Here is an 18,525-nt window from a genome sequence, read left to right on the forward strand (position 1 = left end):
GCGGCCAATGCACAGGGAATTGTCACGAGGAATGCTTCATTTTTCAAGCGCATAGAGGCGGCGCCAGACCCGCAAGAGAGCGTCATGCAGGGGCCCGAACAGGACGCAGGATCGTCACCGAGGGACGATGGACCGCCAGAGACTCCAGGGACACCAGAGGTGCCCACAGCTGAGGCACGCAGGTACCGGAGCCGGGAGGGGCGCAAGCCGCCACAGAGGTTCCAAGACTTTATTATGGACTCTGCCTCATAACCGGTGAAAGACTGTTAGTTAAAGTTTGAATTACCGTTATTAATTGTATAAGTTGTCATGGTTTCTTGTTTGGGGAAAAAGGAGGGATGTTGCGTAGTGATTATGCCGTTAACACACATGCGCGAGCGGGACCGAGGCTCGCGCATGCGCAGTGTCAATAAAGACGGTCCTCCGGCAGTTCGAGCCGGGGACCTGAGCAGAACACACGCGTCCTGCGTGGTTTCTGTTGTGCGTGTGCTGGCATGCGTGTGAGTGCCTGTGGGGGCTCTGGGCAGCCCCCACCATCCAACACAGTATTATTATTGTTCAATAATGCTAAAGTGTGCATTCTGTTGAAACCAGAAATAACGTGCTGCACAGCTGCATGTTTATTCAACATTGCATTATAAGAAACAGCAGAAGTCAGTAAACCTAATCAGTATATCAGTGCATGCTTTTAAAAGAAAACTGTGAACCAAACATTTCAACAATGAGCGGTATCCCCCCTGTACTTCGCCAAAAACACTTCTTCAACACTTACCTCTTTTCAGCATTCACTTCATCAGACATTTACTTCTTCACGCATTTACTTATTACTTTTACTTCGTCTGCATTTTCACATTGTCAAGGAGGCAATAGATATATTAAGGTTAGTTTTAAGGTTAGGGTTGGGGTCAAGGAGTGGTTGGGGGAAGAATTTGAGTAAGAAAAGGAAGGCTGCAGAGGGTCTCCCCATGTAATGACTAACTCAATGTTAGAAGAAGTGAATGGTGGAGAAGTAAAGACATACAAACGAATGAGTAACGCTTTGGGCCTCATTACAAGCCAAATTACATTTTTGCTGGATTTACCGCTGGTGGAATTACTGCCTAGTAAATCCACCGATTTTCGGGAGTAAAGTGGCGGATTCACTTCCAATTTATGCTGGAGATAAAGCTACCACTTAACCCACAAAACTGTGCGGTAATTCCGCTGGCAGTAAATCCACCAAAAACCACTATGGACCCCAAAAATGGGTAATTACCACCACTTGTAATACCGTGGTCACTGCAGAGTCGCGCAGTTCTTGGCAGTGGAAAGAGTAAGCACATGTGAGCAGCAGTCTGTCTATTACCCTTGCTTTTGGAGGTGGAGCAGGTTTAAAAACCCTTTTGTACACGGAGCGCCGCAGAGTCCTGCAGAGTTCTGCTGTTATTGGCAGTGGAAGGAGTAAGCACATGTGAGCACCAGTCTGTCTACTACCCTTGCTTTTGGAGGTGGAGCAGGTTTAAAAACCCTTTTCTACACGGAGCGCCGCAGAGTCGCTGCAGAGTTCTGCTGTTGTTGGCAGTGGAAGGAGTAAGCAAATGTGAGCAGCAGTCTGTCTACTATCCTTGCTTTTGGAAGCCTAGCGGGTTTAAACATCCTTTTCTATGCAGAGTGCCGCGGAGCCACTACAGAGTCCTGCAGTTATTGGCAGTTGGTGGCTGGAGTGGTGTGAGGCCCCAGAAGATTTGTGAGTACTTCAGTCTAATCTGTACATTAGGGTGCCTCCTGCGAGGCTCTGAATTTCTGGAACAACGTGCACTGTGACATGCTGACTTTTTATCTTATCTGATTTTGCCATGATCTCCTGCGAACTCTGCACCTGCTCAGTTGCACATTCAATACGCAGCTCTGCTGTTCCATGCATCCTCAAAGCGCTGGATAACCAGCCATTAATCACCAGCACTCCTATTCCAGGAAGCGAACTAGGCCATCTCTCATCAGAGCCATAGCATGAAACAGAACTTGAACTAGTGGAGGAGGATCTAAAAAAACCCTCTGCTATCTCTAATTTAACCCATTCGACCACTGTGAATTTCGTGAGGAGAGACGTTGGAATTCTCGCTCCCAAGCAGCTTGTGGGGACACCACGTGATCGCGTGAGTGCGATGTCGCGAGATCTCGCGAGATCTCGAGGCAACGAGAACTCGCGAGACCGCGCTCCACGGGAGAACGTTGCCGCCACAATTGACTGAGCGCCAGACCAAGTGGTCGGGTGACAGCGCTGCTCCTGTTGAGGAGCCATTATAGTTGAGGCTCACAGAAGGCTCTGAGCCCAGCTTCCAGGGCATAAGTCCAATGCCACAGGAGGCCACATGGGGGCCCTGGAAGCCTACAGCTTGCCATCCATGAGCACACCCTGCCTCCAGTGAAGTAACTGGGAGGTCCAGACAAGAACTGTGAGTAGACCCCCCTACCCTGCCTATGGACAAGTTATGCCCACCAGTTTGTCTTGTCAATAAAGACAGTTAGAACCCATCTAAGCATCCTGTCGTCCTTAGAGGCCACTACACAGCTGCAGAAACTATTACTGAATGCAGTTCCTTTGTTTTCTTCACCTGTATTGAAGCAAGTTTGCTTCCAAGCATCTCCTCAAGAGTCAACGCCAAGGCTTACCATCGCTAAAATGGGCCCCTCAAAGTCAGTCCCTCCCTGGGTCCCGGTAGAGGATCCAGAGGTCATGGTGTTCCATTTTGGGAAATCCCAATATCAATCATTTTTCTTTCAAAATGACACCAATAGGGGGCCTCTTTTTCCACTAGGTCACTCTGAAACAGCCCCTAACACTTGTGAGAAACCAGTACGGTGTCTACCTAGCTAGTCCCTGGGATCTGTCATCCAGGTGGCCAGTACACAGCCATCGCTACTGGATACAGTTCCTGCGGGTGGACCAGTGAGGAGCATAACCTGGATGGGAGGTCCTCGGGCAGTGAGAGTGGGACACTGACAGGTGAGAGGCGGTATTCCCCTTCTTTCAACATCTTTTCCGCATCCTACCAGGTAGGACATTCAAAACCACTGCCCTCCCCCTTTTCTGACACAAACACTTTCGCACGACACACAGAGAACAGACTAATATCAGAGCCATTAACCTGACATGTCCCAATACAAGGGTCAGGCAAAGTCAGGCAATTGATCAAAATCACACACACCTGATGGCCCTTTCCCTGCCCCACAGGGATAAAAGGTGGAGCAAGAGAGCACTGTACGAGCAAGGCAGACCGCACGACGAGACAGCTATCCAGACTCGGCAGTCCAAGAGGAGGAGAAAGACAGCAAATAACGAGAGGCTGATGAGGAGAGACACAACCTTGCCCTTTTCAACAAAACCCTGCGAACCCTCCGCTGAAAGAAACGTAAGCCAGAGGGCAATAGCCCAAGTGTGCTGCAACAGATGTCAACGGTACACTGAGCGTATCGACGCTGATACGCCGAAGTGAGGGAGACTCCTGCTTCCGTGGTACCGGTCTTGACTCAAGTAAAGAGGAAAGCGAAGCGGTTCATCACAGCCGGTGAGTCCAGGGGAGAGTCGATAAGAACCGGGCTGTGGTGAATGAAAGTTGCAAAGTGGCAAAGTGAGAAAAGTTTAAAGAACTGTAAAATTGTAAAGGGGAGACCAGCTGCAGAAGGGGACCGGCGCCACGTGGGTGCTGCTCTGAGAAACTCTGGTCGATCCCCAACTGAGTAAAACTAAAGCAACCAGAAGGCCGTAGGAGAGCTGCCAAGATAGGTCAAAGTGGTCATACAGGAGGCCAAGCAAAATCCCTGTACAGTCGAAAGCCTTTGACCTACAAACTTTAACGAAAGCAAGGGAAGTGAATCTCACCACATGAGAAAGCAAGGGAAGTGAATCCCGTAAACATTGAAAGTATAAGTGAATGTGAAGTTGGCTGCCTTTCTTACTCCGTTTGAACTGCTGGTTCGGAATAGCTGCCTCCTTGTGCATTCGGCCTTGCTCCAAAGGTGCTCTCGTGCTCCACCTTTTATCCCTGTGGATGAGGGAAAGGGCTGTCAGGTGTGTGTAGTTACTGTCAATTGCCTGACCCGTGTGTTGGGACATGTCAGGTAAAGAGCCCTGGTGTTAGTCTGTTGTCTTTCATGGTGTAAGAAAGTGTTTGTGCCGGAAAATGGAGGGCGGTACAACTTCTGAATATCCTACAGGGTAGGATGGGGAAAAGGTGTTATAAGGAAGGGGGTACCGCGTCTCACCTGTCGGTGTCCCACTTCCACTCCCTGAGGACCTCCCATCCAGGTGATCCTCCCACACTGGTCCATCCCCAGGAACTGTATCCAATAGCGATGGCCATGTCCTGGCCACCTGGATGACAGCTCCCCAGGGACTAGCGGGTGAGAAACCTTCAGGTTTCTCACACTATACACAATGTGTTTCGAGGCACAACAACAGAAGAAGGTAGGGGGAAAAGGGAGGACAAGCAAAAAATGATCCTACTAGGCCTTGTGACATTCGGATCGTGCAAGTGCAGAGGAGAGGGGGAAGTGCCACTCAGGGCGGAGGGCCCGTGAGAAAAAAGCGAGTGCCAAGGGAGGCCAGGTGGACAGAGCCAGGGGAAAGGCAGAGAGTGCAAGGGGAGGGAGGTCCATGAGCTAAGTATGAGGTAAGGGGTTGGAAGGGCTACGAGGGTGAAGGCCCAGCCAGGCCAGTGCAGGGAGAGGGGCCAAGAAGGGAAAGTTGGGGGTCGGGGGGTTGGTCAGGGAAGACCAGATTCAGTGGGAGACTGGATTAGAGGGGCCTGGTTCACTGTAAGACTCTTAAGGAACCATGCCGCCAGTCAAGAGGCAGACAGGGACATTAGCAGGGGAGGAGGAGAGGGAAGGAAGAAGAAAAAAAGGAAGGTCTTGAGACGCTTCCGGAATTTAAGGAGATCCGGCTCAAGTCTGAGAGGGGCAGGGAGGCCATTCCAGAGGGAGCGACCTGCGGAGGAGAGAGATCTTCCCCCTACTCTTTGCTTGGAGAAGCGTCTGATCTGCAGAGAGGTAGTGCTAGATGACCGAACAGCTCTGCAAGGGAGGTATTTAGGGAGAGAGAGTTGGATCTAGAGGGGTCCCAGGCCTTGTGGAGGATGCAGAGGGTCTTGAACTTGATCTTTGCAGCAATCGGGAACCAGTGGAGGGATACTAGGGCTGGAGCAATGCACCCCTTGGGCTTGAGGCCAAAAAGAAGTCTGGCAGTCCTGTTCTGGATTAGTTGAGGGGGCGAAGGGAGGAGTTAGGCAGATTGAGGAAGAGGCTGTTGCAGTAGTCCAGCCTGGAGAGGACCAGAGCTCTGGAGACATTGAGTTTCTGGGGGAAGGTGAGGAAAGGGAGAATGCCTCTGAGAAGGTGTAGCTGAAAGTGGACCTTCTTGGCAAGGTCTGTGATGTGAGGAGAGGAGGAGAGAGGGGAGTCGAAGATGACACCAAGGTTTTTTGCCTCACAGGAGGGTGAGGAGAGGGAGCCAATGGATGGAGGCCAGAGTGGGGAAGGGAAAGAGGAAGCAGGGGTCCCAATGAGAAGGATCTCTGTCTTTCTGGCATTAAGGTAGAGATCTTTAGCAGTGCACTATGCCTGAATAGCAGTCAGGCAGTCGTAATGAGAGAAGAAGAGGAGGAGGCAGAGGAGGGAAGCTTGAAGGAGAACTGCGTGTCATCCGCATAACACTGAAAGTAGGAGAGTTCTTTTACAACGCGCTTAATACCAGGGACCGGTTTCTAAGCGCAAGCCTGGGATTCAAACCTGTGTTGCTATGCATTTTCTTGCTTCCAAGACAAACATGTTGCTACTGAGCTATCCTTCCGGCCTTGGCCAAATGGGCTAGAGGGGCCAGGTTCTACTAAGCAACCTATTCAACACTTGCAAATCTTGCAAAACTCAGCTGCTCGCATTACCACAAAGAGCTTTAGATGTGGCATATTACTCCAGTCCTTAGAAGGCTGCATTGGCTCCCCCTCGGTGCCAGGATCAAGTTTACATTACTAACGCTTGTGCAAAAGGCTTTGTGTGGCACTGCTCCCTTGTATCTTAGACAATGTTTTTGTATGATATGGCTCCCTCTGTGATCTTCACTGCCCACTATATTTTTAATCAATGAACTAAGTTACCTTAGATTCCAAAACAAAGCTTTTGGCAGATCATGTACAGCTCTTGGAGCCAGACTCTAAAATATCCTTCCTCTTTATGCTAGAGAAAATTCTAATTGTTAATAGGGAGGTCAAACTGAACTAAATCGTTTTGTCAGTTATTTGAACAGCAATTGCCTAGGCATCACATTAACACACAACCAGACAAGTATTGTATTTCTATATTTAGAAATATACATCAAGGACATGAAAATAGAAAACAGTATTTTTAGGAAACAAATTGAAGTACATTAAATTCTCATTGCAGACAGTTGCCATCAGAAAACCACCAATCAAAATATCCCAATGGGAACATTTATTAGGTCCATGGGAATATGCAATGAGTACACAAGAAGGCAGCAAGGGGTATAACAAAAGATTTGAAGACCGGGGATTTAACCCGAATATCATACACAAATCTTTTAAAAAGGCCAATGCAAAAGATCAGATGAGTTACTTAGCCCCACAAACAAGAACGAGAAACAGAGAGGAAATCCAGATAAAGTTAAATTCATCACAGAATATTACTTAATTTCATAGTATGCAAAATTCTCAAAAAAGATTGCCACTTAGCATAATCCGATCCCGGAATACCACCATATATAGATCAGTACCCTAAACTAATCTATTAAAAAGGCTCCAGTAAAGTTAGTCAAAGCCATGTATGCACCAATGGCAAGAAAAATAAAAGTTGGTTGAACCACAATCTAGAAGGTTTCCACAAATTTGGAACTTGTAAAGTTTACCAATATGCCATGGATTAAGTGACTCAGATAAATATGAATGGTTTTGAGATCAAAATTGAATAATTCATTAACTGAAGAAGGAAACTGGTAAGTTATGTGATCCAGTGTACATGTAGACTACAGTAGATAGGCAGTACGAAAAGAGAATTAAAGACAAGAACGATGCATCTGTGAGCAATCGAAAATGCAGGTACCAGCTATCCACTGGCATCACATTGGCTTAAAGTTCACCAAGTGGCCAACATTGAAGACACTGCTTCCTTGGCAAATTCACCAACCAACAAGAGGAGGGAACACTGAATGCCTACACAATAATCACAATGTCACAATAAAGATCAAACCAGAAACAATCATTGTAAGTAACAACCTCATCTCCACATCAATAATAACCACACAAAAGTGATTTTTTAAATTGTAGATGAATCACATAATTAATCCAGCACACTATGCCAAGCGCAGCTTGCTAGCTTTACCAGCAAACAATTTAAAGGAAACATACCATTAAGTATTGAGGGTAAGCCTGCCCGATATAAGAATAGAATACAATTCATGATTGATACTCAGTCGCAGTTATATATTGGTACAGGACACTTTTTAGTGTTGTACCCTATAAAACAAGATGAAACCGAAGCAAACATGAATTTTACATCCATGTACATTAGTTATAAAATGACTTAAGAAAAACAGACAATGCCAAACTGGTGAATGAAGATGTGTAATCCGAATAGAATCATAACCAAAGTCTACCAATATTTCCATGCAGACACCTGTTCAATGAGCATATTCATTTTAATTTTAAGATACCAATCTCTACTAACTACCATTTTTTAAATGTGATTTCATATTATATTAACCAACACTAATCAATTTCTACTTTTTGTTTCTGTTTTTCCACCTCTTTTGCCATGGTGTTTTCTCTCTATCTTCCCACCTTTTAATTTGACATTTTATTCTGTTGAATATATGATTGTATTATGTCTGAATTTCAACATATAGACTATGTATATTTTTCGAAATTATAATTGATTTTAGACCCTGAAGAAGTTGATAATTTGAGCGAAACACATGTTGGCCAAATCATTTCACTTGGTGATTTAATTGACACACCTGTACAATAGAAATGCATGCACTTCTGAAAAGAATTGCCCCATTATAAAAGTCTCTGAGTCACCACAACAAATGTAGACTAGATACAGGCATTTTGTTGCGTTATGGTTTATATAGCAAGAGAAATAGATCGACTTCAGGGCGTCAAAGTCACATATAAACCTTTTTTACTTGTAATTAGTTGACTCACAAACACCAGGGATATAGTTGCTTTCCTTTGTGACAACCAGCAGCAGAGAAGTCACCAAGAATCCAAATCCAGTGCCAGATTAAATGCTTAAATGTAACCCCCATCAAATCAGTAACGTTTTTGTATGATATTGCTCCCTACGATCTCTGTGATCTTTGTTGTTCTCAATGCTTTTAGTTCTTAGACTCCAAAATACAAAGCTTTGGGCAGATCATATTCAGTTCTGGGAGCCAGATTCTAGACAAGCCTTCGGCTTGATCCTAGGGAAACTTCCAATGTATTACAGTTCAGAAGAAGGGTACAAACATTTCTGTTTGATTGTTATTGGTAGAGGATTCTTGCTTTGTTGGTTGTATTGTTCCTTATTCTTCTCCATGGATGTCTAAGAACTGGGAAACCTATGGTTAGTAGCACATTTATGACCTCTGAAATAGAAATAGAAACAAAGTAGAGTAGCACATCTTTTTGCATCATAAACCCTTTGTGAATGTGTCCCTATTGCATACACCTCTCCAGACATAACAGGTAGCTTGGGCCCGAAGTAACCCTCATCTCCAGCCCTCCACACCCATGGCCCTGTCACACAAGGTAGTGTAAATCTGTATTAGCGTTCTAAGCTATTGGCATTCTGGAATTGTGCCAATTTTCCAAATTCAAATTTTATTCTGGTTTCTATATTTTGGGGCCAAAAAGAGCCTTTAGAAAATATTCTAATATTGTTGTTTTCCATGGTATTAGAAATTAAGATGGGCCATGTTGTATTTTTGACTTCTATGCAGGACAAGTGGAGCTATGCATGCATTGGTAGTTTGGAGAGACCTGTATTTTTCTCCATGGCTTTAGATAACGTTTAGGACATTGCCCCTTGTAGACACGGGCTTTGATATTGTAGCCCCTTCCATTTAATTGGTTTACAGTGGCTGGAGTTAGCCAGATGACCACCGGATCACCAATCCTAACAACACTAAGTTGATTATATCATTATGGTTTACTGAGCCACATTTTAGATAGCTTACTATTGTTTGGTTGCATGCTTTAGGGTGTTATATCTCAACAGGAAATGAGAAGAATGTTTGTCTTATGCACAAGTTCACTTGGGAGTTTTTCTACTATTTGACTATACCATTTCAATGCTCATGTATTAGCTCTGTGAGAGAATAAACTATGCCTGCTTGCTAAATAAATGTGTGAGAGCAATCCTGTTTTTTTATTTTATGAGTATAAAGAGTCACTATATTGCAAGTGTAAATACTTGTTTCAGTAACAAAACTGTGTAGGGATATCTGTTGACTGGTTTACACAAGGGCAATAACTGCTTCCTAAATGTTTTGGGGGTAGGCCCAGAACAATTTTGCTATTCAATAGTAAACCTTTCAGGTGCTCAGTGATAGATGGTTGTCTTACCATAAACACAGAGATCCAGCTCTCTCTGGAGCCTTGGGTCAGGTATAACACTAAACTATTCTGCGGAATATGCCATAGCCCCAGGATGGCATTCTGCCTGTCTCTGGGGTGGAGGGTAGGCTCTGGCATGTGGGATATGATGGAAATCATCACAGCCTGGTGAGCCACTCTCTAAAACTCCTGTCTGTGCTTAAACCATGTCTCATTCTTACATAACCCATTATTGCTGAAGCTGCTGGGGTGGTTAGAAGCAATAAGGTGTGGGTCACCTTTGAGGCTATGGATGGGCTAGAGCACTTGGGGTAGCTCCATGTAGCCCATTTAGGGCCTGCATCGTGGAAAGGGTGGCTGTCCCTGGCTGCCAAGGTCGCCACAGTCCCACCCACTAACCTAGAAGAAGAGGACTTTGTCACAATACAAAGAAAGAGCTGTTGGGAGCAAATCACCCTTATTTACCCCAGTTCATACTTACTACATACCCCAATGAGTTCATATCCGATGCAATCCCGAATCAAACGTATGTGGCATTTTAAAAAATAGGGGGTATATAAAATACCACGTTTGTATCATTACCATCACACTCATAATGTGGTCCTTATTTTGTTTATGTGAGACCAGGTTATTGGTTTGGCCTTTAAGCTGTCACTTTGCACAGCTATGTCCTGAGTAATGACATCTTCTGTGGGCGTAGGCACATCAAGGCTCCATAGAACTCTGGACTTGAGGATGTTCTTGTTGGCGTTTGACTCCTGAAAGTTACTGCTCATTGACCGAGGACCAGACAGCCTTTGCAGTCAGGGGTCCTACTATGTGAGCATTCTGTTTTCAATTAAATACCATAACTCCTCCAGAGTCTCTTGTGATTCTTTTGGACTCAGGGTGGAGTTCAGTGCCACATTTTGGCAATGAGGATTCAAAGGACAGCATCTAGGAGCTCAGAGGGACACGGCCCAGCCCATTTCCCAAGCAAAGTTACAGGACAATTGGTAGGTGAGAGACCCAGCATTGCAGCCCCCCACGAAACTTTTTTGTCTACCCACCTTCGGTCCTATTGCATGCTGTTATTGGGGTTCCAGTCACTCCGGGACCATGAAGGACATTGATGGCTCATTTTTCCCTATTGAGCCCCCACTATGTTTAACACTATCGAGGCTGCTCTGTGATTAGTACTGCCAGTGAATGTTCTGCTCGTCAAGCAGCGGCATATCGAGCCGCGCATGATGCTGGAGGTCTTGATTGGCAGAGGGAGAGCGTGTCACAGTACCGAACATGTCCCATTGCCATGGTTCCTTGAGACGTGGTGCACATGACATGGTGACAGAGTCTACTTCATTTAATCTGCTCTTGCTGTCTACAGACTGCAGAGTGTTGCAGAGATGTTACAGATGTTCAACACAGTTGGCTGATTTGAGGGATGGTATTGGTTTTAGTGTCAAGTGTCCTGAGTTTGGGGACAGGGGGCACTACGCTAGATGTTTCAAAAACGTTTGCAAATCTGCAAGGTGTGAGGTTTCTGAGGTTGTAGACTCACTACATGATGTTGCCTTCTAAGTTATCGAGGTACATGCCAGCCCCAGACTGAAACAATCCTATGCTATATAGATCACTAATGGGGTTGGCTGTGGGGTTGGCTGACTCAGGTACTGACTACTCAATAGGGAGTGCTGAGAAAAGCACCTCAGGCGGTGTCCTCTCCTAGAGAATTACATTTATGTCAATATGTATGTCAATGCCTCTGGGGACAGCTCATCGTTATTATAGGGTGAGTACAGGCAAGTGCTGGGTTTGTGCACAGGGAACTGAACACCAAGCCATACCTGTCTAAAATTGGTGGGAATCATTTAGAATGCAATTAACAAGAGTAGATTGGTATTATCCTTGATCCCAAGCACCCTTCTCAAGTTCTGCTCACAAGAAAAGGAGGTTGCAAGTTGCATTGGGAAGTGGCTTTTAGGCTGGACGGACGCTGCCTAGCTTTGCTCCGGCTTCTTCTACAACTGAGGAAACGCTTCTGTTGCCGTCGGCGAGAGGAAGCCCTTCAGAGTGTTTTCTACTCCGTAATACTCCAAATACCACAACACAACGCGCACCTTGGCCACGCCCCCATAACTCTCTCTCGGCGATTGGCCTAGGATATTTACTGGTGATCCCGCGCATTGCGCGCGCATTGCAAGTGGCATTGGGAAGTGGCTGTTAGGCTGGACGGACGCTGCCTAGCTTTGCTCCGGCTTCTTCTACGACTGAGGAAACGCTTCTGTTGCCGTCGGCGAGAGGAAGCCCTTCAGAGTGTTTTCTACTCCGTAACACTCCAAATACGACAACACAAGTAATGGACTAACTCATGGACTGCTTTCCTTTTTGTCGTTGTGTTTACCTTGTGTTTACCTTGTGCATTTGTGCATTCACCGCTGACTGCTGTGCAAGTCTTTCCAACTCGGTGTTTGAATAGATCCTGCGGGGCTGCATATGAGGGTAGCCTCTCAGAAGAAGAAAAGTTGCAATATGTGTAGCACGCTTGCCAGCAGTGACTTAAATGCCCATGAGTGCTCTCCAGCAGCTTACAATTTAGCTAACCACACACATGTGGCCAGCATTGTAAAGACCATTGACTTAGAGAAGGACAGTTGCACGGAACGTTCTGATGGTATTATATATCCAAAATATTTGATTACTAATGTACCTATTAATGACAACTCAATGTTGGGTGTTGTTGGAGACGAGGACTCCTTGCCGCCATTAGATACCTCCCTAGTCGCTCCGGTGGTGTTGGCGGAATTACACAGTCGAACAAGACTGTCAAATGGGCCTTCTACGCCAGCCGCAAGTTCTTTTAGAATCAATTTAGAGAACAAGTTCATTTTCATGCTGCCATTGAAGCAAATTTGAAACAGCTTAAAAAGGACATGAAAATAAATGATACATCTAATGCTAACACCATGAGGAAGGTCAGCTCGCCTGCACATGAGTTACCCCAAATGTATAATGAATCAAGTAATTCACAATCCCCTGTCTTGGGCATAGGCCGAATCCAACTAAAAGAGAGAAATGAAAGTCCACGTTTACCAAACTCGTCTTTTCCTCTCTACCCACTTGAGGATACCCTAATTGACCTGAACAATCAAGAACTCCAAAATTTTCCTGTGCTTGCAAGAATTTTGAACTTGCTTGATAAAGGTCATGAGTATACACATGGAGCGCTGCATGAATTAAGTAACTCTAACGCAGAAATTATGAACACCCTAAGTAGAATCGAAGGATTTATGATGTCACAGGAAAAATGTAATAACTTCTGGGCTTCACAACTGGACACTGTAAGGCAATTGAACACCCTTTAGTTAGGCCTCCAATTTGTGATCAGGCTTCTCAAACTGAGGGGATCTACGTAGTAAAAAGAGAGGCATCTGAGGCACAATCGCAGCGTGTAACTAAGGACAAGCCTATACCTGTCTCTGAATATCTTGAGATTGCAAAATTACAACATGACAGGATACTGGTCCTTGAAAACATCGTAGTAGCAGCAAACTTAGTACCCCCAGAGTTAATGGAAAAAGACGGTGTTAATCTCCCGATAGCAGTGTACATGGTCCTGGAAAAACCAGATAGTCCTTCAGCTATCACAGATCTGATTGACCTAAACATGGCCAATCTTTCAGTGACAGAAATTCCCTCAGCGAAGGAGGCAGAGGAAACTGAGCCACCGCAATCTATGTTTTTTATGTCAAGAAAGGCAAAAAAACAATATGCGAAAGCTCAAAAAGGAAAGGGACTAGTTACAGTCTCCTCACTGCCCCTAGTTATTACGGAAAAAAAAAACTAAAACAATAGCCACCCCCTTTTCCACCAAAATGGGTGTTGCGAAAGGCAATTGGACAATATGGGCATTGATATCACACAACCGAATAAGGAGAGTCAGGTGTTCTTGGAGGAGAGCAAACCGCTGGCTGAGACCAAGCTGCCTCCCGCAAGTACCTCCTCTGAAAAGACATCCGAGAACTCTCCTATGCTACTACAAACACAATTACAGAGGTTTTTTGAGAAGATTGATAAAGAAATTACGTCCATGTCGGTACATGTGATAAATGACTCTCCTGAATGTGTGGGGAATGATGTGGAGAAACAAGCAGGAAATAAAATTCTCATTCAAAAAAGTAATGTAACAAGTGGGCATCAGCCCACCCCGTCGCCAGTCTGTACAAATGTGAAGGGGTATTTAGATCCAGTCTTGTCCTATACAGATAATGTAGAGAAAGTGGGTAGGGCTGTCCAAAGGGAAGAAATACCATTAGAAATGAAACCTATAATAGGATGGTGGGCCGATTATAACTTGATCGATAAACCCAGTCTAAATCGAGCGGCGATAATGAAAATCTTCCACCAGATACCAGCTTTACGTAATTTGGTCTCAAACGACATTGACTGGGTCAAATTACCATTCACATACAATCACCGAATGATTTGCAAACTACAGTCTCCCATAATTGCATCTTTAATTTGGGCTTACTATAGAGACCTACAGTTTTTGGGTTATAAGATATTTGACTTCAACTCAATGGAGGATGTGTCTGCCTTCATAGACTATCAAGATGTAGAGGAAAAATTAAATTAAAAAAATGAGCCAAGGGACACTGAACTGCCTATGTTACATGAAAAAGTAAGCTCACAGGCTGAAGCTGTTGATCAAATAATAAAAAGCCTTGCATGGTTAGAGCCCATAATGAAATCGATGATTAAAGAAAATCCTGTGGTTGACAACTCATAAAGAAATGTATTTATTATAAAATCTTGGAACTGTTGTGGTTATAAGAACTTAATGACTTGGTCGAGGACTAATTTATGTCTAAACAGGCCTGCGATTATTATTCTGCAGGAAACTATGGCCATCGCTGATATGCCCGTTGAAGGTTTTTCTTGCTTCTTTAGACACGCACAAAAGGGACTCCTGGGGCGGCCAAGAGGGGGCCTTGCAATTCTAGTCTCATTGGTTTTTGATGTGGTTATAAAGAAATTGTATGTTTCTGAAGAAATCTTGGCCATTGTCATATTGTCTAATAACTCCCAGAATACTCCGCTAGTAGTCTTATCTCTGTATTGGAACCCGATGAGGTCTACAGTTGATGGAATATTAGAAAAATTGAATGATCTGTTAGAGGTGATTATGAATGAAATGCCGAACACTGAAATTATTCTGGGTGGGGATTTTAACTCTTCTTTGTTGTACTGCCATGTTGAGTATGAACACTCAAATAATCAACTTGCTTTATCGTCTCATGAAAGAGGTGAAAGAGGTCAATTGTGGGGTCCTCAAACGACCTGGAAAAGAGGGCGCTATAAGTCTTCTATTGATTACATCATTGTATCGACCTCTTTAGTCACGTCTCATGTGCATTGCACAATTGAAGAACCATCTCTCAGTGATCACTCTTGCTTGAGCTGTGCGTTAGTGTGTACTTTAGATGAACACAAATTGTATGGTCCGTTAAAATTGCCTGTAATTGACAGAAATATGTTATCCATAAAATGGAATTTAAACACGTGTCGCAAGTTGAACAGTCTTGTGAATCGTGACCTGCTTAAATTTGATCCAAAAATGTTGTCAATGGCAGAATGTAGGTGGTTGGATTTATGGAATGAGAAAATGATTTGTAAACACCTGAATGATATATCCTCCACTTACAAGCTTGCGCGGATTGTGGAAGGAGGTGGTATATTTGACTTGGTGATTGCAAAGAGAAAAACACAAAAAAAGCAATAAATAAGGGTCTTGAAAAGGGCATATAATCTCTCGTTTGCCCAAGTAAACGACAGAAAAAAGGAACTTATGGCAAAATACAAAAATGATATTAGATCCTTAAAATTCAATATACATATGAAAAAGAATCAACAATTGATTAACATGATGCTTGGTCGAAAAACCAGAGAGATTTGGGGAATATTAAGAGACCCATTGAATAGAAGCCGGGTTCAGAAATCCTCTACAGTAAGCGGGGAAGATTGGGTTGTATTCTTCCGGAACAAATATGAGATGCCTGAAAAATATAACTCGATTAAATATGAGGTATGCTTAGCAGATTTAGCTAGCAGTTGTCCATGGGAGGTGGAGGCAATTGAGTTGGTAATAACGAATCTTAAGCAGTCAAAAGCAGCTGGCCCAGACGGAATTCCACCGTGTGTATTGAAAGATGATCCAAAATTCTGGGCCTCTTATTTACATCGCTGCTTTGAGCTTATATTTAAAACAAAAAAATTGCCCCCTTCTTGGACATCTGCCTTAGTTATCCCCTTAAACAAAAAAGGAGACACAGCTGATCCTGCCAATTTTAGACCTATCGCTCTGATTGATATCTCAGCAAAAGTGTTTGCTGCATTAATTCTAAAAGAACTAAATTCCTTTATAACTGTTTCTCAGACCTTTTCTCGTTATCAAGTTGGTTTCAGAAAAGGGCTAGGGACACAATTAAATGCAACTATTCTTGCACACTTATTAAGGAGCGTAAGGCAGGATCAAAAAGGTCCAATATATATGGCATTTGTCGATTTATCATCTGCATTCGACTGCGTCATTAGAGAAATCTTATGGGTGAAGATGAAATTGTTTCAGATTCCGGATCACATAATAGCAATGATTGTTATGCTTCACTCTAACACCAGCTATAGGGTGAGAATCGATTGTTTTGGTCGTTTGACTGATCCTATTTGAACCTTCATTGGGGTTAAACAAGGGTGTAATCTAGCGGCAACCCTCTTTAATTATACCTTGCTGACATAGATATGATATGGCATTTGCTCTGGAGTCAGATGGTTTCCTTTCCAGCGAAATTGGGTGATTTATGCATAAATTGGATGGCATTTGCCGATGATATAATTCTTCTAGATCGCACCCCCTTTGGTTTACAACATAAACTACAAGGGTTTTTTAACTTCTGTGAAACCCAGAATTTGTCAGTAAATCCAAGTAAATCAAAGATACTTATCTTTAGTAACAAAAGAAAGGCGATATCATTTAAATGGTCCATAAACAGTAATGAGATTCCTCGGGTTCCAGGACTCCTTTATCTGGGATATAATCTGTCAAACGCCGACTCAATATCTAAATGGCAGGCGGCAATTTCAATAAAAGCAATGCCATTGATTGGTCAGATGAAGATTATTCACAGTAAGTTATGCGAATTTTCGCTTATTCCTCTTGTTGAGTTTTATCTACTTAAAGTTGAATCAATCATCTTATATGGGTAAGACCTATGCTTACTTTCAATTGGGCCGATACTTTCTGGCCGTTTCACGGAATCAACGTGCGCCGAAAAAACGGCGCACGCGTGCGAAAACGTGCGATACGCAGAGAAACAGCGAAAATCGCAGTGCAAGTGCGATTATCGCACAGAAAACATCGCACATCAATTCATGGAAGACTGTGCACGCGCAAAATGTGGGATGTGCGCTGAGAAAGTGCGCGGCGCACGCTGGCTGGCGCACAGGTCAACGAACGCAGTGCGATAAGGCCACAGCAAATTCGCACATAGCGCGGCGCACATAACAAAAGTAGGCGTAACACGGGACATCAAACGCAGAATGGGGAACAACTCGTGAAAATGTGGGCGTCACGGGGGAAGTACAGGAGGCAAGTGCGCAGAACGCCCACACGCTCGCCTACAACACGTATTCATGGAATCGAATAGGGAAAAACAGCGCACGGCCAAAGACACGCACAGGCACATACATGTCCGCCACACGAAAGCAGGCGGTAGCCTCCCTGCGCCGGAAAAAAATGTGCGCCAAAGTCCTACACGCGCAAGAAGGCCCACACGCGATCGGGCCTGGGGGAGCGTGTGCGTGTATTTCAGGGGTGCGCGTGAAGTTCCACACGCGATTGGCCTGGGCGCGTGTATTTCAGGGGTGCGCGAGAAGCTTCTCACACGCGAATGGCCTGGGCGCGTGTATTTCAGGGGCTCGCGGGTGTTTTCACACGCGATCGGGCCTGGGGGAGCGTGTGCGTGAATTTCAGGGGTGCGTGTGAAGTTCCACACACGATTGGCCTGGGCGCGTGTATTTCAGGGGTGCGCGAGAAGCTTCTCACACGCGATTGGCCTGGGCGCATGTATTTCAGGGGCTCGCGGGTGTTTTCACACGCGATCGGGCCTGGGGGAGCGTGTGCGTGAATTTCAGGGGTGCGCGTGAAGTTCCACACGCGATTGGCCTTGGCGCGTGTATTTCAGGGGTGCGAGAGAAGCTTCTCACACGCGATTGGCCTGGACGCGTGTATTTCAGGGGCTCGCGGGTGTTTTCACACGCGATCGGGCCTGGGGGAGCGTGTGCGTGAATTTCAGGGGTGCGCGTGAAGTTCCACACGCAGTGTATTTCAGGGGTGCGCGAGAAATTCCACACGCGATTGGCCTGTGTACGCAATTCCATTGGACCAAAGGCCCTGACAGCGCAGGCGCGTCTGTGACGTGACACGCGCGGGCGTGTCCCTGTACCCAGGGGAATGTTACAAGACCAAAAACTGCAAGTCCGAGTGTCAGCCTGCGTGATTGGAGGATAGTGCCATAGTGCGTATACGCGGAAGTAACGTTGGACGTGTGGTGCGGTTTAAAAGGTGCGTGTAGTACGTCATTTCCTTGTATGTGCTTCCCGTGGAGAGTGAGTGGGTGAAATCTGTACTTCTTGTCGGTTCACACGCGATTTACTTCACAGCGTTTCCAGTTCGTACTCCCTGTTACCTCTGTCAGTATTTTTCTGATTTTCTTTTCGACCTGTTTCCTCAAACAGCGTTGACTTCTCCTTTTGTCCTGTCTCCTCAGACAGTGTACAATTCTTCTTTTGGCGGGGGTGTTGCCAACGTGCACACGCGCATATTTTTCACGCTCTTTTCCCAGGCAGACGGTGAGTCGCGCACGTATTTACCAACTGTGCTAGCTCCGTGTGTAGCGTA

Source organism: Ambystoma mexicanum, chromosome 11, assembly GCF_040938575.1.
Source record: "Ambystoma mexicanum isolate Mex_15411 chromosome 11, UKY_AmexF1_1, whole genome shotgun sequence".
NCBI classification, from domain to species: domain Eukaryota; kingdom Metazoa; phylum Chordata; class Amphibia; order Caudata; family Ambystomatidae; genus Ambystoma; species Ambystoma mexicanum.